Consider the following 17,833-nt stretch of genomic DNA (forward strand, 5'->3'; position numbering starts at 1 on the left):
TGGCTCAGGCCTTACGTATATATACGCCTGAGGAGTTAGCATCTGCCGATTGTAGAGGGTTGATATTGAACGGTAGGAAAATTGATGAAAATTTTGATACGCATGGTGTATGGAGTCAAATGACTAGCCATCACCGATTTAAAGGGGGAAATTACTCTTATTTGGATATAGATAGAGCAGAGTTAAGAGTAATTCATAGGTTTTTAGCCAATTCGATTACACAACGAGGTAAGAATAAGGAAAAGGTAAATGAACAGGATTTGTTTTACCACATGTGTATTCGAGACCCACAAAGCACTGTAAGTATACCTTATTGTGTGGGTTATTATTTATCAGCTATGGTTAGGGGCATGAGACCACACAGTATAATAGGAGGTGGTATATTTATTACTTTGATTGCTGAATATCTCGGTGTAGATATAAGTCGGGGGGGATTATTAATCGAAGAACCAGAACCCCACGATACAATTGGTTTAAATGTATACCATGGTGCTAAAGTTTTGAAGAGGTGAAATAACGCTGCAGTACGATATAATGGTAGACATCCACAGGTTGAGAGAAACCAACAGCCAGGTAATGTGGGAGGGGGAAATGAAATGACAGAAATGCAAAGGTTTATAGCTTCACAAGAGTATAAAAATGCTACACATCGAGCATTTGAAGATTGGTAAGTTCATCAAAACCAAATCATAGCTCATTGCCAACATGTAGGTAGAAACTATATTCCTACTCCATCGCCCATATTTCCTCCCTGGTCTATAGAGATCCAACCACCGTATCCTACGTATAACCCAGCCGAAGCATTTTATAACACATATGGTTATGCATGGAACCCCTACTGGTATCAGTATCATCCCTAGTCTACTTAGTTTTATTTATTTTATAATTTGTAATGTTGATACCTTTAATACTTATGTTAATATTGTAATAGTTTTTATAATTTTCTAACTTTTATTATTAGATTTTAATAATTTTTGAATGTGGGGTAATATACCAAACTTCAAAAATATGTATATATGTTTGCAGTTTATCTTATGTACACAACAGGGTAAAACAACGCATTTTCAAAGACTGGCATTAAGTTCAGCAAAAGCAACTAATTTTGACGACAAGATGCAAAATATATGTGAAATAATAACAAGACGGAATGAACAAATGATGTGCACCATTTATCATTCAACATAAACAACAATAAGTTTGAAAACTTTGGTAAAATTTAATCATTTCTACGCTAATCACCCTCAATAATTTAAATTGTTACTGATTTCTTGCAAATGAGGGCATTGCAAGATCTTAAGTGTGGGAAGGGGTTAAATTCTTTCGGATTTTAAAATTTTTACTTTATACACTTGGTTACCATTAGAAATACTAGTAAAGTAGTTGTTGTATTAGAATCTAGTGCTCTCTGATAATAAAGAACAGCCCCAGTCTTATATACTGACTACCCAATTCTAGTAAAAATTTTCAAAATTTTCAATTAAATGAACTCAAAATCATGTTTATACATATTTATGAACGATAAAACTAGGTGTTAACACCGAAATTATTGTTACCTCGGAAAGGACATAAATTGAGAAACAAACCAAAATGTTAAAATTCATTTAAAATGGAATAGAGGACAATAAAAAGGAAAATAAAAGTCAAGTGTGGGAAAAATTACCAAGTTATCTTAAACATATGTCACATATTTTTGTACAAATAATTGAAGATACTTTTACTTTGGACTAAACTAAACTGTTTTACCCGATGAAAGAAAAGAAAAGATGGATCTACACGATGAATCAATTCCATCATTAAAAGGAAGTAAAGTCTTCCAAAAAAGACACGCGCTTCTTGATTTAGGTCATGAAGTTGTCGTCCAGACCAGCTGTAGGTTGATGAAAAATCTAGAAAAGTCATCTCTAAAATCAGCAAGAAATCCACGGACCTCAGCATAAAACAGGGTCGCCAAGTGGTCAGACTTATCCTAACCATGAGAGGATCTGTCTTGTAAAATGGGGAGGACGCCGTGCAAATTAGCTTGATAAGACTAATGAATCAGATCCCCAGAAAGGATAATCTCCTTAAAGATCAAAAAAATCAGCTTTTAAGCCTGATATTACTCAATCCTTGAGATTGACCTTAAAGATTGAGAATTCAAACTCATGGAATTCGATGATATCTAAACTCGAGCTTGAACGAAAAAATATTTTGATCAAAATTACAAATCGATTTGTTTTCTGAAAACCCATTTTCAATACGTTCATTACCTTTGAACGTAAAATCCTAGGAATTCACCTGGAATTCATTAGGTCACCTGAACCAAATCGGGTGTCAACCGTAAGAACGGTGGTTGCATAGCATGGTCAAAGACAGGACCTTGTGCCAGACCGAAAAATTATAAGGGTGAGCTTTACTATTGCTCCTACAAAGGATAGTAATTGCGTCCGACACGTTATAGACCATAATTAAAAGCATATAAGGGGACATTGCCTTAACAGTTGCTTGTTCAACGCTTTCCTTTACAACCGGACGGTAGTTTACCAAAAGGTAATATACGGAGCAAGTATACTGGACGTGTTGCTTTCCTAATACAAGGTTAGCAAGTGGGTGACACAAAACCACAAGTTTTAAGCTAAAATTTTTAAATCTGAAACCCACCAAACCCACAAAAAGAATTTGCAAACACCGGTGAAGGGTTATTCTGGAAAACTTATCTAGGGTAAAAACTAGATTTAATTTTCAAAAGATCAAATGTTTTCATAAAGATCCAATTTCCTTAATGGATCTAAATTTTTATAGTCATGTGAGACTGTAAATCACATCGTTACTACCATTGTTTATACCGCCGTAAAGAAATCACTGATGTACAAAGTGTGAAAAATAAAGAAGTGATTCTAGTATTTCAAGACTATATTGCTTGAGGACAAGCAACGCTCAAGTGTGGGAATATTTGATAATGCTAAAAACGAACATATATTTCATAGCATTATTCCTCAAGAAAGACAAGCTTTTAGTTGCAATTGTTCTATTTACAAGTGATATTCGTTTAAATAATAAAAGGTGAAGACAAAAGACAGATTCGACGAATTGAAGACGCAAACGACCAAAAAGCTCAAAAGTACAAAATACAATCAAAGAGGTTCCAATTATTGATAAGAAACCTCTCGAAATTACAAGAGTACAAGATTCAAAACGCAAAGTACAAGATATAAAATAGTACGCAAGGACGTTCGAAAATCCGGAACCGGGACATGAGTCAACTCTCAACGCTCGACGCAACGGACTAAAAATTACAAGTCAACTATGCACATAAATATAATATAATATTTAAATAATTCTTATAATTATTTATATATTATATTTATATTTAAATCCGTCGGCAAGCTAGGAGCCAAGGCTTTGTGAGCTGGATTTAATATCTCCGCGACTCGCGGAGTTTGAGGAACGAGAGGGCCGCGACTCGCGGAGCCCCAAAAAATGAAACTGCCTATAAAAGCAAACGCAGTTTGATCGATCAAGATATCATAAAAATCAATCTCTCTCTATATATGTATACGTAATATTTATATTTATATTTTATATTTTAATTTTAATTTTAATTTTAATCCTAATAATAAGGGTATGTTAGCGAATGTTGTAAGGGTGTAAGTCGAAATTATGTCCGTGTAACGCTACGCTATTTTTAATCATTGTAAGTTATGTTCAACCTTTTTAATTTAATGTCTCGTAGCTAAGTTATTATTATGCTTATTTAAAACGAAGTAATCATGATGTTGGGCTAATTACTAAAATTGGGTAATTGGGCTTTGTACCATAATTGGGGTTTGGATAAAAGAACGACACTTGTGAAAATTAGACTATGGGCTATTAATGGGCTTTATATTTGTTTAACTAAATGATAATTTGTTAATTTTAATATAAAGATTTATAATTGGACGTCCCTATAAATAACCATATACACTCGATCGGACACGATGGGCGGGGTATTTATATGTATGAATAATCGTTCATTTAATCGGACACGGGAATGGATTAATAATCTATGGAATTATTAAAACAGGGGTGAAATTATGTACAAGGACACTTGGCATAATTGTTAACAAAGTATTAAAACCTTGGGTTACACGCAGTCGATAACCTGGTGTAATTATTAAACAAAGTATTAAAATCTTGTTACAGTTTAAGTCCCCAATTAGTTGGAATATTTAACTTCGGGTATAAGGATAATTTGACGAGGACACTCGCACTTTATATTTATGACTGATGGACTGTTATGGACAAAAACCAGACGGACATATTAAATAATCCAGGACAAAGGACAATTAACCCATGGGCATAAAGCTAAAATTAACACGTCAAATATCATGATTACGGAAGTTTAAATAAGCATAATTATCTTATTTCATATTTAATTTCCTTTATTTTATATTTAATTGCACTTCTAATTATCGCACTTTTATTTATTGTTATTGTATTTAATTGCACTTTTAATTATCGTACTTATTAATTATCGCAAGTTTATTTTATTGCACTTTTATTTATCGCAATTTCATTATCGTTATTTACTTTAAGCTTTAAATTAAGTCTTTTATTTATTTAATATTTTTACATTTTGTTTTAACTGCAACTAAAGTTTTAAAATCGACAAACCGGTCATTAAACGGTAAAAACCCCCCTTTATAATAATAATATTACTTATGTATATATTTGTATTTTTATAAATTAAACTAATATAGCGTTGAGCTTTGTTAAAAGATTCCCTGTGGAACGAACCGGACTTACTAAAAACTACACTACTGTACGATTAGGTACACTGCCTATAAGTGTTGTAGCAAGGTTTAAGTATATCCATTCTATAAATAAATAAATATCTTGTGTAAAATTGTATCATATTTAATAGTATTTCCTTGTAAAATTTAATAGTATTTTATACCCCTTAGCTTTAACATCAGTTATATTCATTAATATTTATTATAAAAGTATTAATAAAATTATGTTATATGTAGTAAATATGGTTTTATATATCTAATAGTTATTTGATAAAATAGTATTGATACTAGTATTAATAATAATAATAATATAAAATTAGTGATATTAATGTCAAAATAATAATAATGTTAGTAAAAATAATAATTTTAATGAAAATGACAATTTTTCTAATAATGATAATAATAATAATAAAAATGATACTTTTAATAAGAACGATAGTTTTAATAAAATTGATACTAATAATAATAATAATAATACTAATAATAATAATAATAATGATAATAATGATAATAATAATAATAATAATAATAATAATAATAATAATAATAATAATAATAATAATAATAATAACAACAACAACAACAATAATAATATAAATACTACCTTTAATATGTTGTAGCTTCCATGGTTGATAATAAAAATTGTGTCATTGCCTAGATTCGAACCCATGACCTCTAGTTTAAACCCCCACACCCTTAACCACTGATCCGATTACTATATTCTATTTTAGTTCCGAATCAAAACTAAATAACCCATTTAACATCATCATCATTATCCTTTATCATTTATCAAATTTCATCATCACTATAATAACTTAGCATTTTCATTCCTTATCATCGTTATTTAAAGTATCATACACCAATATCATTCATCATCCTCCATATCGAAATACCATAATATCATATTATAACCTCGCCATCAAATTCAGTAATATATCATCATCGTGATATTATCATCTAAAAACCATCATTAATCATATTATCATCGTCCTCTTCATGGCTCAACATCAATATTGCGTAGTATGTAACATGTATCCTTATCATCATCAAATATTCATGTATTAGATTTCATCATAGCATTTAAGTCGATCATTACAAAAGGGAAGCAGCAACCTACGGCTCAACACAATAAAGGAATGATAGCCTAACTAGTTAAGTAAACTGCATCGTGGCCCACTAAACACAACAAGTTCACGGTCCCAAAAATAAAACAAAGATTACGGCCCAACTGGAAAATGAAACACGGCCCACTAAACAACCCAATCCGATTACAGTTTGATAAGTAAGTTTAAATGGCTCAATTAACATAGGTGATAGTAATTCGCTTCAAACGGTCCAATAACATGGGTGGTCATCTCATTGTATGTGTCATCACTTTAGGAAGAAAAAAAAATTAAACGGGTGGCCATTCACTTTTGCACCGTCCCACGCATTATTATCTATCATCATCATATAAAAAAAATACGGTAGTGGTAGCACATCGACAAACACATTTGGTTGTGTTTTGATCACTTTGGCCCTACTAATACTTATCCACTAACAATGAACCTTGACATTAGATAACCTTTTCCATTTAACAGAAATAGAAAGGTTTAGTTGTAGTAGTAGCTTACCAAGAATGTTTGGTTTTCGAATAATAGCAAGGAGAAACAGACGGCCAAAAACATAATAGTACAACAGTTTTGATTATGGTTCGAGAGGTGGTGACATGGGTGATGTTCAAATGGGTTTTGGGTTGTTATGGTGATCGAAGAAAATATAACAAGAGGGTTAAGTTTGTTGTGTGGCATGTGTGATTGTTTATAACCGAAAAATAGAAAGTAAGTGAGGGTTTTCAATGGCATTTTTCTTAGGTGGTTTCATCAAGTATTTGCAGTAGCAACTAATGAAAGCAATGGTTTTTTTGAAGAAAGAAAAAGGTGTGATCGATGTGGGTTTGACCCCGGTTGGTGTTCCTGACTAGTTGATCGAAAAAAAAAATAGCAAAACAAATATAGTGGTGGTGGAAGTAACATACATATAACACATATATACATAAATATATCTCGGAAGAATGTCCAAACCAATTATTAATTATAATAATATAATAATAAATATAAATCAAACACAATATCTTGTTAATGGAATTATGAGCTGGAAGGGGGTTGGTTTGAAAATGGTTACATGACGTGAGGACATAAGTATATGTATATATTATATATGCAATTCATTTTGTTGAAAGAAACAAAGGTGAAGCACAGTGTCCAAGTTAATAATTTAGTTCACAAGTTCTTTAACTGTTTTCCTTGCAGACACTTTCAAGAAGATTAGTGTATCTTGCTGCTCCGTTGTAAACTCAGTGGCGAATAAAAGTGTTCAGAAAAATCCCATATTTTTTAAATTAACTATATTTATTTATTATGGTATAAGATTTGATTATAAATTGTTAAATAAAAATTACATTAATTATTCACTCCCAACCCCCAAGTAAAATATAAAAAAAAATTAAAAATTTAACCAATAGCTCCTAAATATATATATATATTTTTTTATGAGACTATAATTTATATAGCCCACTTTCGGATCACCGTTTATTTTAAAACTACATAAGTTTGAATTTAACTTGCTTAATATCAATCGAAACATCAAACGAGTATTACAATCATTTAATATTTATATTAATATACATTATTTATATATAGAGATATGTTTTAAATAATAATTATTATAATATCCTATTTTTATTTTATTAATTTTTAATAACAACAACATATAATACTTCAAATTATATTTCAAATTATTATTTATATATACACACACACATATCTATTTATACTTAATTGTTCGTGAATCGTCGAGAGCAGTCAAATGTCAATTGAATATATGAACATCGTTTCAAAAATTTTCTAGACTCAACATTACATACTTTGCTTATCGTATCAAAATCATATAAAGATTAAGTTTAAATTTGGTCAGAAATTCCCGGGTCATCACAGTACCTACCCGTTAAAGAAATTTCGTCCGGAAATTTGAGTGGGATCATCATGGCTAACAATAAGTATGTTTTCATGACGAATACGAGTTAGAAATTTGAGTTTTATCATTAGTGAGCAATTTAGATAAAACGATTCGATTACTTGAAGCGTATGAGTGAAGTTATCGCAAAAGATTGAAATAGGAAAAGTAAAGATTCGTCTTAACTTTTGACAGAGTCAGGGTTGAATTCCGGAATTCAAGGGATTCTACAGAAAATCTTAGAAATCTATAAGATCTGATTCTTCGAGATTTAAGAAATTTAGGATCTCTTTAATTAAATGCGATGATCTGCCTCGATTACTCTATCTGATACTTCCATTATAAATCAAACTCTTCCGTTCCATTATTTTCACCATTCCTATATTTTCTTTCTTAGTTCATATATTCAAAAGATTATGAAAATACTTAATCTCGTTCTAATTCTTGATATTTTTCTAATTATCATTTCTATCATCCTTCTTTTCAATCTTCCACCAGAAAAATCTGTTTACTACTACTATTACCTTGGGGTGATACTATTCTTAATTATACCGTGTCTTTATATTGCTATTTGTATTAATATCCAAGGTTTGTAACCTCGGTGTTGAGCTTTATACTTTCTCTTATATTTTGGAGCTCTTTGCCTTTTTATTCTCTTCTCGAACTCTAGTAAGGCGAGTAATGGTCCAGAATTCGTAAGTATGGAGTTTTGAATGAACTTAATGTTCTAAACGAGAAAGAACGTAATAGCACGATTTGATTTGTCAAATTACCAGAATTATTGAGAATTGAAATATCAAGAATATATTTTCTTGATATGTTCAGAAGTTAATCAGAATGGAAGAGTTATGTAACATGACACATGATGACGTTATAGTCTGTGAATCATCATGTTCCATTTAGAAACTCAGCATGACTTACTGTAATATAATCACGTTGATCAAGTGTCATTATATTATACTAACTCATGCATCAGTTCCCAACATTACTTCAATAACATTCATATTTTAAGCTCGAAAGTTTACAGAATATAGAAACTAACAGTTTCTATATGATGTAACACGGATAGCACGAAAAGATTAATGATTTTAGATAAGAATAGTTATAAAAATATCTTCAGAAATATGGACGATATTTATAATGAAAGATACGATGATATCTTGGAATTTCTAATATCGAAGGATGGTGAAGAAAATTTGTCCGCAAGAGTTTGGAGTCAGAAGCAAGGTATTCGCTAAAGATTTCATCAGAAACAGAATCATCAGGATTCTTAATGTACTTTCAGAGACTTCTTCGTGGTTAGCTCAATCCGTTTTCCAGTTCCAACTTTTCTGAGCTTTTCCAGCATACTATTTTTTATCATTAAACTTCCGACGATTAAGGTCGTTTACGGTTGTCTACAGTTTCTGCTGCTTCATTCAGCTTTTTCAATATTCAGAGTATTGATTTGTAGACTGAGTGCTGTTCAGAATTTCAGAATGAAAGACCATAATTCTAAAAGATAAATGTTATACATATAACTGTTGATGTAGATATGCTGTGCGTTTTCAAAGTACTGATTGCTGACTCCCGATAATTGGTATGGCAATTTTCGTTATAAGATGCCGATGAATAGATGATAGGATTTCAATGAATATAATAACTTTTCAGAAAGTCAAAGATCAACGAAGTTGTTGGTAAGTTTACTGTTAATGCGGTGGGATATAAACGGTTTCCTGATAACGATGACGAAAGGCAATTTTATATATCAAGGTCATAATAAGGCAAACCCGAATGAAAAGTCGAAGTTGATTTGCTGGAGCTGTGACAAAATTGTCTAATTTGAAAAAGGAATTGCAAAGTTATTTTCGGTAATAACAACGCCAAAGGAACTAGCACAAATACGTGTTAAACGTTTACTCAGGTTCCTAGTATTTTCAGGTGCATAACTATATATATAAATCTTTTCTTCCGTAGATGAAGTGCGGTTGGTTCATCCTCTCGATTGAAGTGTTTTCAAGAATTATGAAATGTTTGAACGCAGATTAGAATCGTCAAGATACAAATGAGGTTCAAGATGAAATCAAGTGGCAAACTTGAAGAATTATTTAGTTTCATATGTTATAATCAGTATTTTAATTCATTTTAATTGTCCAATATTATTCGTCCACAGTCGATAGTCCACATTTAACAGTCCAATCATTCATATATAGTTTAATATATAATATTCGAATTAAGTAATACGTATCGTGACCCGTGTACATGTCTCAGACTCGATCACAACTCAAACTATATATATTATTGTAGAATCAACCTCAACCCTGTATAGAGAACTCGATCATTACTGCATATAGAGTGTCTATGGTTATTTCAAATAATATATATAAATGCATCGATATGATATGTCAAAACCTTGTATACGTGTCCCGATATTTAAAGTGCGTAAAATAAATAACAGAAATTAAATAACGATAAATAAAGTGCGTAAAGTAAATAACAGAAATTAAATAACGATAAATAAAATTGCGAGAATGTAAATTGCGATAATTAAATTGCGATAAATAAAATGTAATCAGTTAGCTAGGAACAAATTAGCTAGGAACAGTTAGCGTGGATTCTTAACAAAATTTCTCATAGTTAATTTGTTTGTTTCTAACAAATTTTATTTTGTCAAATGTTTTCTTCATTATGACACTTGTTGGATTCTGATAAATCAAAATCCAAATATGAAATTGGATGAATATGGTTATTCTGTGGTGAACGAATACGTATATCTGTGGATGTAAGTAGGATAGTAAATGACTGTTGAATCAGATTTGAAAGAATGTACAGTGTAACTTATTAATGTGAAATCTAAATATTCCTCGGGTATTACCTACCCGTTAAAATATTTTCACCATTAACAGTTTGTACGAAAGAATTTTTAATTACAGTCTCTATGAAAAAAAATATATATACATATATATTTTCTTCAGATGTCATGGATTTAATGAGTCAATATGATATTAAACTCATTTAATTTACTATTAGAACAAGAATATATAATCTCTAAAACATTAGAGATTACATAATCGCCATGTCGAACGAAGATAAATAATATAGATCATCATGTAGAATGATGGTTATGCTCGAGGTACAGAATGAGATGTTGAGACATGGATTGTTGATGGTACCGGTGCTGTTACCGATGGTACAGTTGGTGCCGGTTGTGTTGCTGAAGCTGGTAAATTTTGCACCATATTCTCCAAATTGATTACTCGAGCGCGGAGTTCGTTGACTTCTTCTATTATTCCGGATGATTGTCGGTCGGAACGAGCAGATGAATAAAGTTTAGAATTTTAGATAGAATATAATCATGGCGAGATATTCGGGAAATGAGGGTGAAAATGGTGTTACGAACAGGTTTCTCGGTAAGTGCTTCAGGTTCTTCATCAAGAGATGAATTCGGTTAGTGGAACTGATCGCCTTCTGCGCATCTCCATTGATTAAGTTGACTACGAACTCATCAGATGAATTGGGGATGGCTGATTGATTTATTCATTCTGGTGACACCGCTTTCGGAGTTCGAGCGGAAATCCATATCGGAATAGCTGTCAGAATAACTATCGGAATAGCTATCGGAATCTAAAGGACTCGAACTGGTTTAGGGATTCATCTCGTACGATCAGATGAAGGATTTTCGATAAGAAATATATTATAGGATGTAGATTAGTACCCTGCAATATATAATTTACATATGCATATATAATACTAAAATCCCATAAATTACGGAGGAATCTACGAAAGCTGCCAGACAAAGGTAACAATAACAGATACGCTAAGATATGAATTTATCTATGCACTATTCATGCAATCAATGCAGTAATATGTGTCTAGACTAGGAATGATAAGCAGGTAATTTCTTAAGGATGATAAGTAGATATTTTTGACACGAAATGATAAGCAAAACTTTTGACATGCAGACACGGTCGAAGTCCAGACTCACTAATGCATCATAATGACTATCAGTTAGACACACTAATACAAGACCTGGTTCGCTAAGACCACCACTCTGATACCAACTCTAACAACCCGTCCTAATCCATCTGGATGAAATCCATATCGATTATAAACGATTCAAAATAGTTGATTACATCGCGAGGTACTTGACCTCTATATGATACATTTTACAAACATTGCATTCGTTTTTAAAAGACAAACTTTCATTACATTGACAGTTGACAGACATGCATACCATTTCATAATATATCCAAATATAATTGACTTAATAATAATTTTGATGAACTCAACGACTCGAATGCAACATCTTTTGAATTATGTCATGAATGACTCCAAGTAATATCTCTAATATGAGCAAATGCACAGCGGAAGATTTCTTTCGTACCTGAGAATAAGCATGCTTTAAAGTGTCAACCAAAAGGTTGGTGAGTTCATTAGTTTAACATAAATAATCATTTCCATCATTTTAATAGACCACAAGATTTCAATTTTTCCATAAATATACATCTCATATCAGGCATTTCGCAAACTGCATAGAGATAAAAATCATTCATATGAATTGAACACCTGGTAACCGACGTTAACTTAATGCATAGAATATCCCCAAAACAGAACCTCTCGTCTGTATAATAATCTCGAAGTACTAAAGCATTCGTACCTCGAATGGGACTTGTCAAGGTCCATAGATCTATCTTTAGGATTCGCGTCAATCAGGGGCCATTTTCCTAAATTCTTAGGTTACTAGACTTGAAGGGCGATATTCGGTTAATAATCCAACCATAGAATGTAATTTTAAGTACTTGTGTCTATTTCGTAAAACATTTGTAAAAGCAGCGCATGTATTCTCAGTCCCAAAAATATATATTGCAAAAGCATTTAAAAAGGGAGCAAATGAAACTCACAATACTGTATTTTGTAGTAAAAATATGCATACGACGGAACTGAACAATGCAGGGTTGACCTCGGATTCACGAACCTATATCATTTATATATATATATTAACACACATAATGGTAATCGAACAAATTTATATATTATTAGTGATTTATTTGTTATTTAAATTAGGTGTTTCATTAATAACCTAATAAGTTATATTCATTAATATTTAATATTTATTATAAAAGTATTAATAAAATTATGTTATATGTAGTAAATATGGTTTTATATATCTAATAGTTATTTGATAAAATAATATTGATATTAGTATTAATAATAATAAAAATATAAAATTAGTGATATTAATGTCAAAATAATAATAATGTTAGTAAAAATAATAATTTTAATGAAAATGACAATTTTTCTAATAATGATAATAATAATAATAAAAATGATACTTTTAATAAGAACGATAGTTTTTAATAAAATTGATACTAATAATAATAATAATAATAATAATAATAATAATAATAATAATAATAATAATAATAATAATAATAATAATAATAATAACAATAATAATATAAATACTACCTTTAATATGTTGTAGCTTCCATGGTTGATAATAAAAATTGTGTCATTGCCTAGATTCGAACCCATGACCTCTAGTTTAAACCCCCACACCCTTAACCACTGATCCGATTACTATATTCTGTTTTAGTTCCGAATCAAAACTAAATAACCCATTTAACATCATCATCTTTATCCTTTATCATTTATCAAATTTCATCATCACTATAATAACTTATCATTTTCATTCCTTATCATCGTTATTTAAAGTATCATACATCAATATCATTCATCATCCTCCATATCGAAATACCATAATATCATATTATAACCTCGCCATCAAATTCAGTAATATATCATCATCGTGATATTATCATCTAAAAACCATCATTAATCATATTATCATCGTCCTCTTCATGGCTCAACATCAATATTGCGTAGTATGTAACATGTATCCTTATCATCATCAAATATTCATGAATTAGATTTCATCATAGCATTTAAGTCGATCATTACAGAAGGGAAGCAGCAACCTACGGCTCAACACAATAAAGGAATGATAGCCTAACTAGTTAAGTAAACTGCATTGTGGCCCACTAAACACAGCAAGTTCACAGTCCCAAAAATAAAACAAAGATTACGGCCCAACTGGAAAATGAAACACGGCCCACTAAACAACCCAATCCGGTTACAGTTCGATAAGTAAGTTTAAATGGCTCAATTAACATAGGTAATAGTAATTCGCTTCAAACGGTCCAATAACATGGGTGGTCATCTCATTGTATGTGTCATCACTTTAGGAAGAAAAAAAATTAAAAGGGTGGCCATTCACTTTTGCACCGTCCCAAACATTATTATCTGTCATCATCATATATAAAAAAATACGGTAGTGGTAGCACATCGACAAACACATTTGGTTATGTTTTGATCACTTTGGCCCTACGAATACTTATCCACTAATAATGAACCTTGACATTAGATAACCTTTTCCATTTAACAGAAATAGAAAGGTTTAGTTGTAGTAGTAGCTTACCAAGAATGTTTGGTTTTCGAATAATAGCAAGGAGAAACAGACGGCCAAAAACATAATAGTACAACAGTTTTGATTATGGTTCGAGAGGTGGTGACATGGGTGATGTTCGAATGGGTTTTGGGTTGTTATGGTGATCGAAGAAAATATAACAAGAGGGTTAAGTTTGTTGTGTGGCATGTGTGATTGTTTATAACCGAAAAATAGAAAGTAAGTGAGGGTTTTCGATGGCGTTTTTCTTAGGTGGTTTCATCAAGTATTTGCAGTAGCAACTAATGAAAGCAATGGTTTTTTTGAAGAAAGAAAAAGGTGTGATTGATGTGGGTTTGTCCCCGGTTGGTGTTCCTGACTAGTTGATCGAAAAAAATAAATAGCAAAACAAATATAGTGGTGGTGGAAGTAACATACATATAACACATATATACATAAATATATCTCGAAGGAATGTCCAAACCAATTATTAATTATAATAATATAATAATAAATATAAATCAAACACAATATCTTGTTAATGGAATTATGAGCTGGAAGGAGGTTGGTTTGAAAATGGTTACATGACGTGAGGACATAAGTATATGTATATATTATATATGCAATTCATTTTGTTGAAAGAAACAAAGGAAAAGCATAGTGTCCAAGTTAATAATTTAGTTCACAAGTTCTTTAACTGTTTTCCTTGCCGACACTTTCAAAAAGATTAGTGTATCTTGCTGCTCCGTTGTAAACTCAGTGGCGAATAAAAGTGTTCAGAAAAATTCCATATTTTTTAAATTAACTATATTTATTTATTATGGTATAAGATTTGATTATAAATTGTTAAATAAAAATTACATTAATTATTCACTCCCAACCCCAAGTAAAATATAAAAAAAAATTAAAAATTTAACCAATAACTCCTATATATATATATATATATATATATATATATATATATATATATATATATATATATATATATATATATATATATATATATATATATATATATATTTTATGAGCCTATAATTTATATAGCCCACTTTCGGATCACCGTTTATTTTAAAATTACATAAGTTTGAATTTAACTTGCTTAATATCAATCGAAACATCAAACGAGTATTACAATCATTTAATATTTATATTAATATACATTATTTATATATAGAGATATGTTTTAAATAATAATTATTATTATATCCTATTTTTATTTTATTAATTTTTAATAACAACAACATATAATACTTCAAATTATATTTTAAATTATTATTTATATATACACACACACACATATCTATTTATACTTAATTGTTCGTGAATCGTCGAAAGCAGTCGAATGTCAATTGAATATATGAACATCATTTCAAAATTTTTCTAGACTCAAGATTACATACTTTGCTTATCGTATCGAAATCATATAAAGATTAAGTTTAAATTTGGTCGGAAATTCCCGGGTCATCACAAAGCTCCCATGCAATTTAACTTTAATACAATTTTAAGCTTACACCATTCTTCAACACCTGAAAGTGAGCTTTTGACTTCCCCATTTAGCCTCCCAAAACTGTAAGCCTACATGGGTGTGAGGAGGTTCCTTTTTCTTTTTTTTTATACTTATAAACTAGTTTGTTACTTCATCTCACACACACACTTACTTACTACTCTTTTCTCTCAACATTTTCTCTCAAATTTAGTAAGTAACAACATTTTTCTTCTTTCTTTTTCTTTCTAAAAACCAATTTCTAGCACATCATCATCATACTTGTTTTATTACTTGATACTTGTTTGTTGTTAAAGATCAAGTTCTCTAACTTGTATCTTCATGTAATCTTGGTTACTTCCATATTTTGTTTGATGAAGAACAAAGAACAATAATCTAAACTTATTAGTTTATGGTTCTACACCTAAATGTTATAAGATTTAAAGTTCATAAACTTTATAATCATACTTGTGTTCATGTTTTATCTTTTTATATTCTTAAGATCCAAGCTTGACTTGAATCTTCTTAAGTATGAAACAAACATGAACATAATACTTGTAACTTTAGTTTATTTCTTTCTTTTGTAAGTACTTTAAAGTTGTGATGTTGTTAATTTGGTCAAGTATTACTAGTTAAACTTGATCTCATATTTCTTGAAACTAAAGTTAACTTTATAAGTTCAAGAACATGGAAGTATAACTTTATAGTTATAACTTCACACACTTATGTTGGATCTAAGTTTCTATAGCTTATGGTCTTCTAATTTTGTTGTAAACAAGAGCTTATAAGCTTATATATATTTTACAAGATGAAAATCTAAGTTTCATAACTTATGGTTTCATTAAAGTGAAGATCCAAGTTCTATAACTTAGGATCTAACTTAAGAACACTAGATCTAGACTTTCTAGTCTAGGATCTTTAAGATCTAACTAAGATCTAAGTTCTACAACTTAAGATCTCATTTATTTAGTTTACTTTCAAGTTTGTAGCTTAATATTACTATTAGAACTCATGTATGTGTCGGATCTAAGATCTTGATGAAACTTTGATTCATCAAACTACTTACAACCCTTAATTGAGTTGTGCTATATATCTTAGAATTACACTAGTGTTATTATGGTCAAAACTTGGTTAAGATGATGCAAACACATCAACGAGTTGTACACTTGAAGTTATACGCATCAAGGATGAGAACCGTGATGAGCATCAAACACCAAGAACCCACCGGAACACCTTACTTACTATTTTATGGAACTTATCAATAACCTGGGCTACTGTAAAAGTTGATTTCCAGCTAGTTCGGTTCTAGTAGATGATTTTCCGTTTAGACCTCGTCTTAATCCGAGTTACGATTTAGGATTTATGGCCATCGGAAAGTCACTACACCCTTTTAACGTTGTGCTGAAATTTCTGACCTACTCGCACTTAAACTGTCGCCATGGTCAAATGAAGACGAGTTTGGTTCTGTAAATTGGTCAGCCTCTAGGAGACTCATATACGGAGCCATGGCCACTGGTCTTACCTCATTTCAGTTTGTATAGAGGTCGTGGAGACTGAACGAAATCAGCCTTTATTTCAAACTCTATTCTTGATTGAAACTTACTTTACACTTTTTGATTAATGATGAATGATGATGATACTTAAGACCTAATTTACATACTTTTAAACCTTTGGGAACGATTTACTGACTTAGTAACTTTTGACTTAGGTTGAGGACTTTCCGGACCAACTACTTGCTTACTATTCCCGCGTATCGACTTTTATACTTTCCACTGTGAGTTATAGCATCCCTTTTTTACTTTTTAACTATTTTGGGACTGAGAATACATGCGCATTTTACGTTTTACATACTAGGCACGAGTACTTAAACTTTATAGATGTGTGGGTTATACAACGGCATAAACTTTCCCCTTAGCTCGGTAATGTTTAGTCATTGGTCTTTGAGCCGGTGAACGCGAATCTTAGATATGGATCAATAGGGTTTGACATCCCCACTCGGGCTAGTAGCGCTAGCATTTAATGGATGTTTAATACTTCGTAAACTTACGCACTCACCAAGTGTACTTTTAGGGGGTGTTATTTACGTTAAGTTAGTTACCAAGTGCCCACGGTTATACATATACTTTTAATACTGTTTTGAAACACTGAAATCTCGTGGCCTATCTTACATTACTGTTATAC

This window comes from Rutidosis leptorrhynchoides, chromosome 4, assembly GCF_046630445.1.
Source record: "Rutidosis leptorrhynchoides isolate AG116_Rl617_1_P2 chromosome 4, CSIRO_AGI_Rlap_v1, whole genome shotgun sequence".
Classification (NCBI taxonomy): domain Eukaryota; kingdom Viridiplantae; phylum Streptophyta; class Magnoliopsida; order Asterales; family Asteraceae; genus Rutidosis; species Rutidosis leptorrhynchoides.